Source organism: Falco rusticolus, chromosome 10 (genome assembly GCF_015220075.1).
Source record: "Falco rusticolus isolate bFalRus1 chromosome 10, bFalRus1.pri, whole genome shotgun sequence".
Taxonomy (NCBI): Eukaryota; Metazoa; Chordata; class Aves; order Falconiformes; family Falconidae; genus Falco; species Falco rusticolus.
The window spans coordinates 19052661-19065762 of NC_051196.1; the positions used below are offsets into that span (position 1 = coordinate 19052661).

Sequence of the window (13102 nt, forward strand, 5' to 3'; positions counted from 1 at the left end):
GTCCCGTTGAGCATGCCTCTCTTCCCGGGGTGGTAGCCAACGTGCTGTACGTAGGTTCTGCCTGTTCAGAAAGGTTGGGTGGTTGTAAGATTCATGGTCTAGCAAAGAAAACAGCTGCATGATGTGACCCAAGAAGAACTGCAGTCCCAAAGTCAGGTTGCTCTGAAAATTGAAAAGGAAGTGACAAAAAGAAAGGAGCTTGATTAATGAAGAGGATTAAGTTTCTAACAGTAAGCGTCTCATTTCCAGCTAAATTCACTGGAAAGCACGTACCTGCCTAGGGGTGGTGCCTGGCTGGCTCTGGGATGGGTGCACTTCCTGGTTACCAGCAACAGCTTTTTTTTTTTTAAGAGAAGAAATCTGGTGGTTTTGGCGGTTTGCTGCAGTAGCTAAAGGCTCAGGGAAAGAAGGGATGTTGGTCTTCAAGTGGACCTTGTCAGGTGAGTAAAACCCATCGTTTTGCACTTACCTCTTAGAAAAAAAGTCCCCTTTAACGTTCTTACTAAAGGGGGATAACTGTCAAGTCTTCACTGCCCTCAAAACTATAGGTTTTCAATTAGTCAGTAACTGGCCATTAAATGATACCTGCTTGGTACTTAAACTTTACTGCACTGCGCTTAGTGGGAGTAATACTGTTTCTTCATAGTACTTAGATTTTTCTATTAGAAACATTGTAGAATGAAATTTGAATTGAGGTCACTTAGGTGTGCAGAAAAGTTTTAAGTCCTTCAGTTAAACAATGGCTTTGCCGCCTTTTAGCCGCCTCTGTAGCCTCTATACTGAAGGTGCTCACAGAAGACTTGGAACTAGTTAGAGAAGGTGATTTCAGCCTCCTTGTGGCAGGGGGAGAGCCCACCCTAGAAATGTGAGGGGTTTTGAGCTTCTGTTCTTGACTGCAAAAAATCACAAAATTGTATCTCAGGCTTTCCTAAAACTGGTGTGTTAAAAAGCTGTAGGCGCTTGAAGAAAACCTGAGTATTAGTTGTGTGCTGCTGGTGCGTGGCTCTGGTGTTCTCCAGAGATGGATAGCACAAAGGTCACACTCTGCAGCCCTTGTTGGCAGCCTGGAGCAGGAACATAATGCCTGGTTGCTGTCAGCTGACAGAGGGGTGTTAAAGTGGCAGGCTTTTGCTGTACTCATTCAGTGTCTGTAACATGTTCCCTCCTAGTCTTCTATTTGATTTTTTTTAAATTTTTTTTTTAACTTCTGGGTTCTTTGACTTCCATCCTGGTAACATTTTTGTTTTCTAAATCATTTTCCAACTGACTGGGTTAGAAAGTAAGTTGTTACAAATCTTGTTAGGGGTTGCCAGATCTGGTAGCCAAATGGAGGTGAGACCGCTTGAGGCTGTGGCCCGGATACAGCTAAAAGTGAGGCTAAGCATGTAAGTCCTAGTGGCCCACACATAGATAAACAACACGTACATGAATGTACATATATATATATGCTCTTCTGTGATGGCCTGGAGAGGAGCCAGGGCAGAGGCTTTGCTTCTCTGTCTAAGTTAGTGGGGTTCCTGAGCCTACTGTAGTGCCTCTGCTTCTGGAGATGAGCCTTTGGTGGGCTGGTGGCTCCTGTGGGGGTGGGAGGAGCAGTGTGAGGGTGTTACTTGAGTTCCTCCACTTGCCATTGTGCGTCTGCGTAGCTGAGCTTTTTGTCCCATGACCTAATGCATTTCAGGGACCAGGTTGTGTCTCTGCCCCTTCCCTGCTTCTTCATGTCCAGCCTGTCACTGGAAATACATAATTTTTCCATTTTGCTGATGGATGCTGATGTCTCCTCCCTGGCTTATTAGGGTAAAGCATAGGAAAAGGAGGAGGAAAGGAAGAAGACATGTGTAGGCTGCAATTTAAAAACTACTTGTGGAAAGGGAGTGGGGTCGTTCTTGTGTCCTTTGTATACTTTTTTCTTTTTCTAGGGTAACCCTAGTCTGACAGCTGGAACACCTTTAAAATTTCAGTGTGCAAGGAGAGATCATTTGAACTAGTGGTGAATTATTCATAGTGTCATTCTAGCAGTATTCTTACTCCAGAGTGATCATTTTGGCCTATTGGTATCATTCCTTCAGCTGAAGTAGGATACTGTGTGCTAATGCATGCGCTTCTACTGGACACTGATCCTAGCTGTGACAGAGGAGTACAGTAGAGGAAGGAAGAAGCCTGCAGATATGATTTTTTTTTTTTTCCCCAGTTTAAAGAGTGCTTGAATTCAGCATGTTGAGCAAGTCATTGCTCAGAACTGGATGCTGTAGCAGACTGTTTTCTGGGTCTGTCTGCTCTGCTGTTTTCCTCTTTGCAATGAAAATAAAATCATAAATTATCTGTGCAGCTTTCTGCCACATGATGGTTTGGATACTGTGCATCCTAAGGTATGCAAAAAGTCAGTTGTTTGTGTGGATAATAGCAACACTAATGTATAAATAAGAATTCTTCATTATCTTGCTTCCAATGGTAACCTAATCACTAACTGGTTCTAATAATAAATTCCCTGTATAGTGAAAATACTGCAATATTTTCATCAGGCAGCCTTTTATAATGCACCTCTTGACGTGTACCCCCAGTGGTACAAGTTTCAAGTAAATAATGCAGAATACTGCGTGATGGATGGCTGTGTGGGGGACAGGCCGGAGCAAGGTGAGCGCTTGGCCGAGTGCGGATTCTTGAGGTCACAAAGATTTGAACGTCAGATGTTAAAGCATAAACTTACTTTTTCTCACTGGGGAAGGTGTGCCTGTGGGGTGTGGGAAAGACTGTCAGTAAGATTGCTGTGAAGGTATGAGAAGCTACCTGGCCTCTAAATTCAGTTGTTACCTAATTTGTTACTGAGTACTTGGGAGATCCCCTTCTCAAAGAGACTGTGACTGCAGTCATATTTTGGAAAAGAGCTGGAGCCATGTGACAAGGCTTTTCTGTAGCTTTTGTCCTTGCAAACTGTTGTGCTTGCAGAAGATCTCAGACTGATTTGAAGATAAATTTGCCGGTCCTGTGGGCAGTGCTTGGTGGTCTTGCGAGGTCCTTGAGGAGTTTAAGTTGAGCAAAACACTTCTGTGAGAATGCAGACATAATTCCTATAATTCCTTTTGAAAAGGATTGGGAACATTTTCCTGTGTTGCCCATAAAAGAACTGTAGGAAATCTCAACTTGAATGTTTGTGCCTGTGTTCAGAATTTAAGTGACTGAAGAAATTGAGGGGGGCAGGAAGTAGCACAGGATTATGATGCAGAAGAGCTCAGATCTGGACTAGGCTTATGCCTGATGCTTAGGTGCTTGATTATGCCTTAATCAGCTGAGTTAATAGCAATATAATATCGCTTTGAGGCCTTTAGCTCTAATCAAGTATGAGGATCTGAATCAAGTACTACAAATTAAAAAGTTGAAATAAAGGTGGTTTTGCAGGCTTTGAAAGTTCACTTGCAACAACAGTAAATTAGTTACCAAACCCCAGATGTTGTGTTTGTGATCTCTTCCAAGATTATTATGACATTCTTACCAAGGACTGTTTCAGGCATTTAGTTCTGAAGCCTGACTGGAAAGTTTGAAATGAATGGATACTTCATGGTTAACTGTAATAATAATTAAAGGAAAGGGAACAAAGTCCACACCTAGACAAATCCTGCAGAAGACGTTGCCACAAAGGCACTCAATTTAATTACAGGGATAATGATGCATTACCCTACAGCATAAGAGGAAAAAGTGCTTTCTCTTCTAATAGCCTAAAACTGTTTCGGCTCAGAGCCAATCACTTGTCCTGGAGTGTATCTGAATAAACAGCTTTTTTTTTTTTTTTTTATAATCCTGTTTGGATTATAAATTCAAGTGTGAAGGCTCATTTAGCATTTGAAATTCTTATCTGCCAGACAAGAGGAAAGGTGGCTTCTCTTACAGAAGTCAGTTTAAAAATGCATCCTTTTCCAAACAGCTCTTGGAGTAGTGATCCTTTCCATTTTCTGAGCATGAGCCTGCCTCTTAGCAAGATCTCTGGACGAGATTTGGGGTCAGCTTCTGTTCTTTATCTGTCTCATTGATGGAAAAGTGAAATGGCTTTCCTTTGTTTTACAAAAACTGCTAAGTTATTGATGTCTTAATTTTCCATCAGAAGTTAGTTCAATAGAGAGAGATTTGGACTGGGACCACCTGGCTTTTGTCCAGGACATACAGCAGCCAGGTCCTAGAGCATTCATCCTCACAGCTCTTGTATCTGTACCTGGGAGCAGATAACAAGGCTATATATACAGCTCTGAGGATGACCCTGCTGACTTTCTCCAGGAAAGGTGACACTTTTTCTTGTTCAATTCAGACAGGCAGTGGATTTTGGGGATAGTTCTAGGAGTGTGCTATGCCAGTGCACCCTCGTTTCAAAAGAGAATAGCACAACTGAGCCAATTTTGAAAATAGGATGCGTGATTTTTTTTCCAGAGGATCTGTAGCTGGGTGCCAGGAGAGCTGTGTGGCTGGACTGCTTTGCCTGGCAGATCTCTTCATGTGTTGCTTGCAGGTAAGATGGCTGGTCTTGTCTCTTTCTCCTTTGCAGTTCACTGGCACCAAACTGATGTCATTTACATGGAGTTTGTACCTAAATTTTGTCTACTTGTCTTTGGCAGCGAGAAGTACCTAGCTCCTTTCCTGATCCCTCTTTTGTGATCCCTGATCCCTTTAATCTTATGTTCATGGCTGTCCTCTCTATTTGAGTAACCATGGTTTTGATTTACATTCTGAATGGTCTCCTGCAGCTCTTCTGTACCCCCCACCACAGTCCTAGTAGTCCACAACATGAGTTGGTGGAGTCCTGTGTGTGGCTAGTTCATGTTCCCTGCACTCTATTAGCCTTGGGGAAGAACTGTTACTGATTTCCTTTCGGTATAACTAGTTTTTAGCCACAGAAACAGGCAGTTGCAATCTGTGCTTTTTAGTTTATGTCTGCGCAGCTGCTTGAAGCCAAGGAATACTTTTTCAGGGTGTTTCTACTGCTGCAGCTTTCCTCTTGTCACATGGGACGTCTGCTTCTGCCTCACCTCCTTTCACCTCGTTTCTGTCCATTTTGGCGAAACTCATTCTAGCTACAGAGCTGGATGGCCAAAACGGTAGTGACGCTGTCCCTGTAGTGATAAGCTCTTCTAGCTCCTGCCATTATAGAATCATCACAGAAAGGTTTAAGTTGGGAGGGACCTTAAGGATCATCTAGTCTGACCCCCCTGCCAGGGGCAGGGACACCCCCCACCAGCCCAGGCTGCTCCCAGCCCCGTCCAGCCTGGCCATGAGCACTGCCAGGGATGGGGCACCCACAGCTGCTCTGGGCAGCCTGTGCCAGTGTCTCGCCACCCTCACAGGGAAAGAATTTCTTCCTAAAATCTAATCAAAATCCACCCTCTTTCAGCAGCTGTTAATGAGAGAAAGTGATCGGTATATGGAAACAAGGAGGATGGTAGCAACAGGGACAAAAATACCCATCTTCATGAAAATAGCAGGGCAACCCTTGGGACAGGCTAGCAACACTTTGCTTGCATCGAGATCTTATACAATTAGCGCCACGCCATGCCTGCATTTGTATGAAGGACTGTACAGTAATCCCTACAATCTCCTTCATCTAGCCCCTTTGTGTAACCTTCTAGAGCCAGAGTAATGAAATAACAAGCTATTTACTGCTTATTTGATGTTCCTGTTAGAGGCCCAAGGAAAGTCATCTGGAAAGTATGCTGCAGCCGGGATTTTGGAAGAGCTGTAAGGTAGAGTAGAAAGGTGTAGGTGGTCAGCATATCAAGGTGAAATCTGAAGAGAATTGGGGAGTGCTAATTTAGGAAGTGTGAAAACTTGGGCATGCTGTGAGAAGGAGATGCATGGTCCTCTGGCAGAACAAGGGAATGTGTGGCTGTGCTACCTGTAGTACTGATTTTGCCAGACATTTGGGGAGCAGAGGATGAGATGGTAATTAGCTGTTCCAACTCCAGGGTCTATAGCGATGAACCCACAGAGAAAATAAGGAGAAGTCATCTGTGAGCCCTGTGACAGAACAGGAAAAAAGTTTGACTAAATATGTGTAAGGAGGAGTAAGGGTATTTGCAGGACTCTGATCTGGAAAACTAGAAGACTACAGAACTGAAGTAGGAGGTCTTCTAAAACTGAACTGTCTAATTCAGTAATTACTGACCTAGAAACTGAATTCTCATCTACTGGCTGTCCCTGGGGAGCAGCAAGAAGGGATACTTGCCTGGTGAGGGGTGGGCTGGGGTGCTTGCTGTGTAACCGCTGGGCAAGGCGCAGCCACCAAGGGCCTGGGGATTTTGTAGACGAGCTAGACGTGCAGATTCTGTGCTGTATGTGTGTGCAGAAGGTGCTGCGTGTGGGCGTTGTGGAGGAGGGATGTGTGTGCTGGTGTTTGGAAGTGTAGCTAATGGAGGCTCTGTCTGAAGAGAAGGGCTTTTTAGCTCTGGGTTATGGAAAGATATATATATATATAAGGCTTAAATATGACACAAGATCAGAGAAACCTGGGCTTGATTCATCCTTGCTTACATAAGCAAAATGAAAATAGGATTCCTGCCTTCTATCACATGCGTCCAAATCTGAGATTCAGGAAGAGTCTAGCTACTTCAGCTTGGCAAGATTCAGCCCAGGATTTCAGTTTTATCTTGCTGTGTCATTAGGGAAGCACTGGACGGACAAGAATTTCTAGGAAGAGGAGGAAGCGTTTTGAGCCGCTTTTCCCAGCGATCGGTGGTACGTAGAGGTATGGGACCTGTGCTGCTCTTTGCTTCCTTGTGCCTCTTGCAGCAGTGCTGCACGTATGTGGTTACAGCATCTTTATCTGAAGCGCCAGCTGGAGAAAGTGGCTAGAGGGAAAGCAAACTGACAAGTCACAGGGGAACTGCCTGGATTTGATTTCCACTGGGTCTGAATTTGGGACTTAATTTTCTAAGCCAGGAGGGAGTTGGAGCTGCATGCACTGATCAGTTGGTGATTTTACTTCTTGCAAGCATGCTGCCCTCTTCCTCAGTGATCTCCTCTGGGCTGCTAATGGACAACGAGCCTTTTGGGCTAGAGAACAGCTGTTAGCAGCTGGAAGGAGGAGCTCTGCTTGTCTCAAGATACTCCAGGGCATTTTAGCAATAAAAATGTGGAGAAATAAATGGAGGTCTGCAAAGCAATGTAATCAAGGGAAGCCACAGAAAATGTGGGACTGAAAGAGAAAACTGAGTAAGAGAATGACAGAATGATTGAGGAGTGGGTTGCTAAGGGAGGGGGAAGATGCATAAAATCTAAAGGATTGGGTGAAGATACAAGGGAAGCTTTTGGAAAGTGGCGTGCATACACGTGTGTGTGAGAACAGGACTGCTCCTAACATGGATAGGTGCTTTTACTAACAGGTCTGGGACCACGCATGAGAGAGGAGCTGTGTGTAGAAGCACGTTGGTGTATGTGTACCTGCGGAAGGAGGCTGCTCTTAAAGTTCATGTATATACTGAGTAGTGTGGACTTCAGAGGGTCTCAGTGAGGGGACTGGGATTTGGATTCCTGCAGCACCAAGCCCTGGAGGGTGTTATTTATAGCAGCAACCACTGAGGCAGGAAAAGTTTGCTCAAGCTGTCATTTGCGTGAACCCGAGCGCTGGAGTCTAGCTCTCCCTCCCTCCTGCTCTTGCTTTCTTCAGATTTTCACTGTAATTAGCAAGCCTTACATGAGCCGGGTCAGAGCTGGCAGCTTTCTTTAGAAGACCGTGTTCTCCAGGCAGGAATAAGGAAAGATTTTTTTTTTTTTTCTTCTGGGAATACTTAGCCTGATCACTTGTTTTATTTCAAGGGCTGTTCTCATGCACTGAGGTGGAAGCCACGAGATGGGAGGGGCACAACCACATTTATTCTGAAGTTGCAGCAGCAGAAGCCAGTATCTGAAGAATTCAGAGTTAGGCTTTAAATGTTGGCTTTGAGCTGAGGAGCCTTAGAAAAAATCTTTCTAAGACTCTAATCTGTACTAATTTGGGTTTTTGTCTAGGATGAGAAAAGCATGTTAGTCAATACAAAGCTGTTCTGCTGTTGTTTACCTTGAAAGCTTGTTTCCTTTAAAATCTGGAAAGTTTCCTTCTGAGTACCGAAGTGATGGATTGAGAACAGCAGAGGGTCAGTGTGCAGATACAGGTGGTTAATATCTGTGTTTCTGTGAAAGACGGTGGCAACGTTCTGCTGTCATGTGCTGTAAGGCCTCTTGCAGTGTATGTGGGTAAGAGATATCCAAGTCAGGGAAATTTCTAAGCTGAAATTCACAATTCTCTGCTTCAGGATTTTTTAGCAAATACTGTGCATTTATGCTATGTGGGGTGTTACATTAAAGGTAGCTACTGCTGTGCTGTCGCTTGGGTTGGTAAAAATGCCTACCTCTTGCCTGCGTGTGTGTTCATGCATTCTAAGCAACACGAATACGCCCTTCACCAGATAGAGCTCATTACTTTGGTGTTTGATCTTTGCTTCATTAATGCCCCAGGGTAGACATTCAAGTGAAAGTGGATATGCTCCGTGATACGAGCACGTGGCCTGGATTCGTGCCAAGAGAAGCCCTCCTCTGGAAAGCAGGAGCCCTCTGGATGTTAGGAGCGTATTAGACTTCACAAGATTTTGTTGGAAAAAATGAATTCAGGGGTGGTTTCTTTTGAGGTTAATTCTGTGAAGTCAGAATTATACTGAGGAGGGAGAATGATGGTGAGATAGATTTAGGTTTCTAAATAGGATGCTGTACATACTGCTTTAGATTTTGTTTTATTAACTAGGTGGTCTCTAAGGTCACTTCCAACCCAAGCCATTCTATGGGTTTGTGTGTTTGCAAGAATAACTGATACTTCTGCTTGCAGTATGTCCTGGTGTTAGATTAATTTTTCAGTGAAGGCTGTAAGAAATCCAGAGTTACAGGGAAGAAATAAAACATTCTGCTTTATAAGGTGCAAGACTAATGCTCTCAGGAGGACTAAGCTATTGGAAAGTGGAAACCTGGCAAGGTCTGGGGAGTAATGGGAGAAGGCAGACATGTCTATTTCATTGCAAATACACGGTATTTTCAGGGATATCACAGCACTGGAGAATAGTCCCTCTCTGAAATGCTGCTGCAGACTGAGGTGGGCCTTGAACAGTGTGTTGGTGTCTGTTTACTGGGAGTTTCCTTCGAGCATTGGAGGGAGGTGGGTCAGGGATTGTGGGGGACTGGTAGGAGAGGTGGACTTCTAGGACTTTGTGGGTTTGGAGTGACCTGTTAAAAGATAGTTGTGAAATAGATTAAGTGCATCTGTGGGGCTGTTTGTGGGAGTAGAGATATAATGGGAGAACATTTAGCAAAGGATAATTCATTGTGAGTTACAAAAAGCAGTCCTTAGTGGTGATGAGATGGAAAACCAGTGAGAGCTTAATTGCTTGCATTGTTTACAATAATCTAGAGAGAGCTCTTAAATTCAGCTTTCATCCTGGGTGATTTAAGGACATGGCAGAATATTCATGGCCTGTGTGGTATATGACCTCGATGACCCAATATTTTCAGTCTGATTGCTAGGAATGTAAGATACAGGTATGTCCTTGCCTAAAGTAAAGAATACGAAGCCAAAGTGGCAATCTGAACTCAAGTGGAGGCACAAGCTCTCCCATGAGATTGGCAGATCCATTTTAGTGTGAATGTGAAAGCCCAGAGACCAGGGGAGCAGCATAGGTGTCAGATGTTTGATTAGGGACAGAGCTGTCTGCCCTGGGTCCCGTGATCACAGACATGACTGAAGGAAATCACTGAAATAAACAGGCAATGCCAGTAAAATGAGAATAGATTGGGTCTAAGTAAGACTTAAGACCCTTTGAAGCCAATTTTGAACATAGTTGAGCCTGGCAGCTTCACATAGTTAGCATCCCCATCTGATGATTACAAATCTTATTAAGAAAAGGTTTATTAGGGTTTCATCTACCGAAGAGCTTGCCACATAGCAGTGATTCTCAGCATTTGTGACTTGCAGCTGGGCATATACCTGCCTAACTGCTTAATAATGGGATGTGAGAGAAGGAAAAATCACAGGATAAGTTGTAGTGGATTCTGAAGCAGAAAAGGAAGCGTGATCTGTGAACCCGGGGGCACAGGGGGCTGCAGTGTGGAGTGAGAAGCTAGAGGCCCTGAAATTCTGCATGTTCCCCTCTTAATCCCCTATAATGTTAGGGGGGAGGGAGAAGAGGGACTGCTTTTAATTCCTTAACATCTTTCCTTTCCAGAGACTTCTTTCCTTGCTGTATCAAGCAGTTCTTGGATGTGAGCAGAAGCCAGCATTTTCTCCTTCTATCCTGATAGTTGCATGTGGAGGAAACTGCTCCACAGCGATTCCTTTACCTCGGGAGCCTTGTGCTGCCTCTCTGCTGCTTGAATGGGTATGCTTCTGCTCGCCAGCATGCTTTTTGGGGAGGGGAGCAGGGAAGGACTGCCAAGGAGTGGTGTTGACCGCATACTTTTCCCGAGTTTGGCACTGATCTTCGGTTCTCCCACTTCTTTCGCTCTTCTCGTATTGGCAGCGGTGGTCCGTTTAGCTCCCGTAGAATGACTGGTGGCTTTCCCTGTATGTGACTCATCCTTTAGGGAATTCCTGAAGCAATGAGTCAAGTTATTGGGAAAACTGTTTGCCCACTAGTGTAAACTAGGGAGCCTGCCTGTGGCATCATAGAGAGGCAATTATTTTTTGGTGTGGCTGGGGTTGTCCTCTCTCTTCCTAAGGGCAGGTCACTTCAAGATGAGCTGTAGCAGGGATACATCACTGAATATATTTATTTTCACCTTGAAATATGCTCCTCCTGATGTTTTTTTTTTTTTTTTCTCCTGTTTTTTTAAGGTGGCTGATCTGGTAAGCATTCCAGGGTGGAGTAAAACTGACCAATTTGAATTTGCCAGTGTTGTAGTGAAAAATAGCTTGCCTAAAGAAATGAGGCGGTCAGATTGGCACCAGTCAGCTACATCTGAAATACTCTTTTCGTAAGTACCATTTACCACTTTGTTCTGCCCTGGCTGACTTAATCCAGCCCTTGTTATTTTTGCTGTAGACAAATTAATAGTTGTGTGGTTTACAACTGTGAATTAACAAATTTTGAATATAGCTGTGGGATATTACAACAAAACCAAAGAACTTTGATCCCCAATAATTGTGTTCAGGAAAAACTAACTATTGTACCGCATATGTGAGCGTGGGTTGACCAGGGCTGTTAGCATTGCTTGCAGATGCTAGTCAGATTTGGGGTGCCCAGCTGCTCAGCATTTTTGAAAGCAAGGTGCTTGCCATATCTGCAGACTTGGGTCAACTTACCCAAACATCATCTTTCCACATCCTTTCCCTGCTTTATTCAAAGCCAAGCTTTTCTTGTCACTGGTTGCTGACTATTAAGATCTATTTAAAATACAAAATTAGTTTCACTTTTTAATACATATTTTCCCCCTAGCAACTTGGACATTATTTTTGCTCAAGCTTGGAATTGTCAGAAAGCTCAGATTGTGGGCTTCGCTAGCACAAAATGTAGGTGGCTGCAGATATGTCGGCATTGATACAACGATTGGGTGTTGTTTTTAACTAAATTGGTGTCAGCAGACTTGGATTGTGCTCCTTCTCCGCTCCTAGGTTTTCAATAAAGTGGCTCATTTTAAGGTAAGCTTATCTGTCGACTTCTGTTGTTTCTTGACCAGTTATTCATGAAGACTTTTAATATTCTATAGTCTGACAACTAGGAAGCTTGGAGTTAAATTGTGCTCCTGCTGAGGTCAAGGAGAAAAGTACTAGTAATCTTGGAGCTGTTGTGTGAAGCTTTTTTCATGTCTCTAAGATCGTAATTCTTCCTTTAATCTAGGCAGTTGAAATGTCTCATGGTAATTGATAACTGTCTTTATGTACTAAAATGAAAGCGCTTTTAAGAGGACAACTGTGCTTGTTCCCTGCAAACTTCTTTATTTTTGCCCATGGACCAATCCTGGTCTGTGGGGGTATCCCAGCTGGAAAAAAAAAAGGGGGAAGGGAGATTTCAGATCGTGCTCGTTTGGGTTTTTTCCTATTTACACACACACCCCTTACTGCAACTAATACAGGTGGCACCCTTGGCAATCCACTGATGAAGTGTGCTTGCTGGCAACGTGTACGCTGCTCATGAGAGGGGTGCTAGAGGTGCTGCCAGGATAGTGGTGTTCAGCTTGTGTACCATGAAACAGAGGGGTGCAGAGATGGAGGGTGCCAGGGGGGATGCTGAGAACTGTTGTGATCTACAGTGTCATCACTTTGTAGGACTGTGATCCCTGGGAACAGGCTCTGAACTGATGCCAGTTGACTAGAGGAGGCATATTCCAAAGTAGAGAATTCCTTTCTTTTCTCTTTAATTCAGTGGATCCCTTACCCTGCTTTTAGCTGGTGAACACAAGCTGTGAATAGCAGTGTTTTGGTATCGTTTAACTCTACTTAGGACCTCTCTAAACAAGGGGATTTGCAAGATAATACTGTGAAAACACCACCACTGTGGGCAAGTACATGCTAAGCACATACATTGATTGTTCTGTTGTCTCTAATAAAAAAATAGTCATTCAGAAAATTTATTCAGCTTTGCAAAGAGTAGTATTATTCCTTAAGGCAGCAGTGGTATGGTTAGCCAGTTGTCCAAAATCAAATAAGCCACTGGCACAGGCTAAAGGTGAGACTTCTCTGGTTCCTCTTGCACCTTTGTGTGTGACTGCATTGAATGGAGCTGTTGCAGAAAAATGCTTGAAAACGTGAACCCTTTCTGTGCAGAGCCCCAAAATCTGACTTAAATATTTTAATGGTAGAAACCCTTTTTGAAAATACTCGTGAATTTTGATGTCTCAATTAATGACTTAAGCTACCTGGGATTATCAATACTATTGTGCAAAAGCAGGTGATGCGTTAGGGTTGGGTCAGCGTTGGTACCTTTGCATTGATGTGTGGGAAAATAACCAGTCTGGAGTGAATAGCGAATGTGATACTAAATCTTCTGCATTAGTAGTAAGGTTTTGAGAGCTAATGTTTTTTTTTTCTCATGAGAGAAGAGGGACCACTTAAGAAAAACTAAGAGGCTTTTGAAATTCAAAGGTATAAATTGTAAGGCTGAGAGGT

At 43.7% G+C, this 13102-nt stretch overlaps 1 protein-coding gene across 5 annotated transcripts in view; it reads left to right on the forward strand.

Annotated features, from left to right (window-relative positions):
• DAGLA (diacylglycerol lipase alpha) overlaps positions 1–13102 on the forward strand; it is a 72477-nt gene that overhangs the window by 11333 nt on the left and 48042 nt on the right. For 2 of the 5 annotated variants that reach the window (XM_037401757.1, XM_037401762.1), the window contains exon 2: positions 10832–10971. The exons of 1 other annotated variant lie outside the window; for it this stretch is intronic. The gene's annotated coding sequence lies outside the window, so the exon portion shown is untranslated. Of the gene's footprint in view, positions 1–4420; positions 4496–10227; positions 10377–10831; positions 10972–13102 lie in introns of those variants that run through there. 2 more of the 5 variants (XM_037401759.1, XM_037401758.1) reach the window with 2 other exon arrangements.